Source organism: Pinus tabuliformis, chromosome 4_2 (assembly GCF_031772625.1).
Source record: "Pinus tabuliformis cultivar Carrire ecotype Pingquan chromosome 4_2, CPIR1, whole genome shotgun sequence".
NCBI classification, from domain to species: Eukaryota; Viridiplantae; Streptophyta; class Pinopsida; order Pinales; family Pinaceae; genus Pinus; species Pinus tabuliformis.
In genome coordinates this window covers 645,069,109-645,074,182 of record NC_142304.1, presented here as the reverse complement: position 1 = coordinate 645,074,182, position 5,074 = coordinate 645,069,109, and the positions used below count along the sequence as shown (strand labels likewise).

Genomic DNA, 5,074 nt, shown 5'->3' with positions numbered 1-5,074 from the left:
AGGCACCCAGGTCATGGTATGACAAAATTTATTCATTTTTCCTGCAGCATGGTTATAAAAGGAGCAAAAATGACCCTAATCTTTATACCATGTTTGATAAAGAGGGAAGGATTGTTTTGATTTCTTTATATGTAGATGATCTAATCATTACATGGATGATAATCTCATTAAAGAAATCAAGGAGCATATGTCACAAGTCTTTGAGATGAAAGGCCTTGGAGAGCTACATTACTGTTTTGGGTTGGAAGTCTGGAGGGATTCTGGACAAACTTTTCTGTCACAGAGTAAGTATGTCAGGAGCTTACTGGAAAAGTTCAGAATGGATTAGTGCAAAGCTACAGAAATACCTTTACAACAGAATGTAAAACTTCAAAATGATGATGGATCTAAGGAGGCAGATGCGACTTTGTATAGACAACTAGTTGGGAGTCTAATCTACTTGACTCCAACTAGGCCATATTTGGCTTATGCAGTTAGTGCATTGAGCCAATTTATGTCAAAGCCCCTTGAGAGCCATTGGGTTGCAGCGAAATGTGTTTTAAGGTATCTCAAGGGAACCTTAGATTTTGGTATTGTTTATACTGATTCGTGTGATGTTAGATTGACACGTTTTTTCAGATGCCGATTGGGCTGGAAATGTAGATGACAGACGATCCATAAGAAGCTATGCATTCAACATTGGATCCAGGGTCATTACATTGAGCAGCAAAAAGCAGAACACAATATCCTTGTCTTTTGTGGAAGCTGAATATCAAGCTATGTGTGCAGTAACATGTGAAGCAGTGTGGTTGAGGAGACTTCTCCTTGATGTTGGAGAAGAACATAAGGTTGCAACAATGATTAAATGTGACAACCAGAGCTCCACCAAACTTGCAAATAATCCAGTATTCCATAAGAACACAAAGCATATCGATACACAGTTTCATTTTGTCAGGGAAAAAGTTCAGTCAAAAGAAATCCCTATTGAGTATTGTAATATTTGTAACAATGCTACTGATATTTTTACCAAACCTCTTGGTAGAATCAAGTTTGAATTGTTTAGGGAAGTGTTAGGCATATGTGTGAATCCGTTTCTCCATTAAGGGGAGTGTTGAGATTAATGAAGAAATGTCTTAATGGAGTGACGGTTCAAACCGAACCTTAGATTAGGAGTTTGTTCCTATTTTCTAGAGTGTTGTTTCAAATTCCTTATATCTGTGTAAATTATATATATTTCGCATGTAATGAATGTAAGGCAGAGCGTGTTCTACAAAGGCAGTCTCTAGGTGGTGTTCCACACTTGTGAGCTTCTCAAGTTTATTCAATAAATTTGATTATGATAGACTCTGCCTTCAACTGTCCCAAAATTAGACGCCACGGCGCACTCATTGCATCGGGTGAAAAAGTGAGCATATAGTGTTTCAATCTATAATTGATAGAAATAAGTTGAAAAAAGTGACCAAAATTAACAAATATATACATGTACTAAGCCTTGGTATATCTATACTTTAGTCAAATTACTTTATATGTGTGGTGTGAATGATCGATATTATGGTAAATAGGTATTGATAGGGTTGTTTATTTTCAGTTTTGGTTTTCATTTAATTTTATTTAAAATTTAAAATTAATGTTATTTTTTATTTTATTTTTTAAATATTATTATATATTTTAGTTTTTATATTTAATTCTCATTCCAAGTACGTTAAATTTTTCAAAATTTACCTTTCTAAATTTCCCCACGGATTTTTCATCTAACATCGCTGACACATATTCTCTGCTCATAATAGCGCGTGAGCACATGATGTAACGGTTGGGGCAGTTTGTTTGCATGCCCCCCGGCCGCGCTCGAGTCTTGTGGAGCTGCGCCTGCAGCGTATTCTGTTCCATGGAGACCTCAATGACGACGTTTGAAATTTGTTTCAATGTGACGGTTGTCAGCCTATTCTGACACGCATTTGTACCAATATATGTAAAAAAAGAGGGCCCATAATGCTTCTGTAGGGAACTAGCCCCTCCCATTTAAAAAAAAAAAATCTCTGCTCATAATACAATGTGGACACACATTCTCTACGGATTTTCCCTTTGTGGCTTCAATGATACTTGACCAAGGACACTGTCCCACTCCTTAATTTGTGTAGACAATTCCAACACCAAAGTAATAACCTTAACGATGGTTGAAGCTATACCCTAACTTCGCCAACACTTTGTCTCCTATTAATGTGACATCTGCCAAATGACTTTTTTCCCGGCTACCTATTATTGCTGCAAGTGCCAAATGACTTTTATTTACTGCTTTAACTATACTCGTGGGCTAGCGACCTCCCATTCAATTTCAAATTTGTTCGTCAAATTTAATGGTTTCCACAACTCTAATGTGCATTTCAATGTCAACTAATCACTTTATTACAAAATATTGAAAAAAAAGGCAAATTTCTTGTCCCGTCAAATTTCATCCTATCCCACCACAAAAATTTAAACGTAAATAGAGATAGATGATTATGGTACCAAAGTCCTTAATTATCTGACAATGAGCTAAATCTTGAAAACTTTTGTTAATCTTGACAATGACGGCACCTAATTTCTTCTTTTTAATCACAATGTCGCCCTATCGCATGGCAACCAATAAATCCTAGGCTATTGGGTATTTAATGTCTTTAAAACAGTGGCTGACAGTACTGGATGCCATGCTGACCATTCCCACCATACATAAAACCATGCTATGCATTTGGAGACACGTCTGAGATGCGACGAGCTGAGCATGCATGTTACTCCGTGTTTTCTGATGGTTCCATTTTTTGGAGCAAGCAGAACCTGTAAATACAGACGACAGACGAATTTGAATTTATATTTACCGCTCGAAATTTGAAATTTGAAATTATATTTACTGCTTAGCCAATGTTTTCTTGCATTTGCTAGTTATTTGTTGTCGTTTCGCATCAGAAATTTGAAATTATATTTACTGCTCAACCAATATTTTCTTGCAGCTGCTAGTTATTTGTTTCCTTTCCGCATCAGGTCGCACTGCGAGACGCCGACGGGAAAATGTTCGAGGAATTCGTTCTGGCTGATGTCTAGCGATTGAAGTTTGTTGAGATTAAAAATGGCAGACTGGAACTGGCTAGAAAAAATATTGGTGCTCAGATTCAGAGTCCTGAGGTTAAATAACAATTGAATTTGAGCTGAAATTACTCCCCTGAGTTCCTTGTTGGAGAGATCAGGCGAGTTATCACATTGTTACTATGATCACATATGATGCCGACCACAGGCGAGGATTCGGCAAACTTTGTATGCGGCCCTAGTCTTTGAGACTATCGGATTTATCGATGATACCAGATTTGAGAGCCAAGAGCGCCCGCGTCTCAATATTGTGAACAATAATAGCCAACTTTAAAGCAATCATAATTTCTGCTCTTCACAGAAACTACTGCCGACGGAATCACAGTTCTTTTGAGTTCACTGCAAGAGTGAGCAGGTTCTTTTGTGTTCACCGCCTCCACGTGCAAATGCCAACGCCACAGAGGGAGAGGCGCAAGTCGATTGCTTTGACTGTAAGCAACTGGTGCATATCATGTATATATTCTTCTCCATCGCATTCATTTGAATTCTTTTCTTCTTACTCACGCATTCATTGCAATTGCAATTATTCTGGTCCTCATCACTCACCCAGAGTAAATTAGTTTCAATCTCTTCATAAAAGCAATGGATGTCAGGGCTGCTACTACCATGGCCAAAGTTAGCGTGGCTGTCCACAGAGCAGGTCTATGCGGGTTATTGCCTCTGCAAACAAACTTCGGAAGATCAGTTCGTGAGACGTCACAAGCTAATTCCCAAATTCGGTACATGATCATCTTGAAAAGATCTACTGTTAAAGGCGTGAGATCTCGTGACAACCAATTTGGCTCAGGTACTTTGATCAGATCATCTGGAACTTTCCACTTTTCATAAATAAATATCTAACTAAGCATTACTTATATGTCTAGCCGTCTATGGGTATGAAACCCAGATTATAGTTTAATGTTTATTTTCAAAAACACTTCCATTGCAGGTGGTCGAAGTAGAGTGGACGCGAAGAAAACAGATTCAGGAGTTGACACTGTAAGAAACAAATTACTTGCCTCCACAACACTGGATGAAGTGGGAGGAGTGGTCTGTTACTTATGCTTTAGATGTTTGTAAATTTTTTTTATGGTTGCAGAACATGTTGATTAACACCAGACCCGCCTTTGTCATCGTTGCTTTGGCTTTGATATTGAGCCTCCTTGTATTTGTGGTGCTTCTCCTCTTTCTACTCCTTCGAGTATCATCTCCTCTGATCACATTGGCTATGGATTTTGTGGCCAAATTATTGCATGTGTAACACTGGTATACAAACACGTATATACATCAGTCATATGTTTTGTGAACACCTGCTATTGGTATTGATCTAAATTAGTCGGCCACAATGGTTTTGTCTTTTCAAAACACTGCCTATTATGGAAGTTACAGGAATACCGAGAGACTCATGATAGGTCTTGTATTTTTTAATATTATACAAAAATCCGGATGGATGACATACAATCTATGCATAACGACTGAAGAATATCTTAATTCTGAATTTATAAAAGGATTGAACGATGAAATCCATTGATGATGGATGCATGCTTATAATGTTTGTATATCCCTGTACAATCTATATCGTATTTTTTAATATGATGTGGACTAAATCTCTCGGTATACTAGCTTAATTCTGAATTTATAAAGTTTAACGATCAAACCCATTGACGATTGATGCAGGCTTGTAATTTTTGCATATCAATGTTATGTGCCTCTGCACAATCATGCAATACTTGCTATATTTTCTTTTGATAATATTTATTTTTATTTTTATTTAAAACAATTTCACATGAGATTCCTCATTGCTTTTCTATGCACAAAATAGGGACGTAAATAAAGATTTCAACACCATACATACTTTGTTTTGATAATATTTATTTTTATTTTTATTTAAAACAATTTCACATGAGATTCCTCATTGCTTTTCTATGCACAAAATAGGGACTTAGATAAAGATTTCAACACCATACATAATTTATGTTGTTGAATATTATAAATATAT

General features: G+C 36.8%; 1 pseudogene; it reads left to right on the top strand.

The window, feature by feature from the left end:
- The first annotated feature begins 3,678 nt into the window (after positions 1–3,678).
- On the top strand, positions 3,679–4,336 carry LOC149171022 (uncharacterized; annotated as a pseudogene).
- The last annotated feature ends 738 nt before the right edge of the window (positions 4,337–5,074 follow it).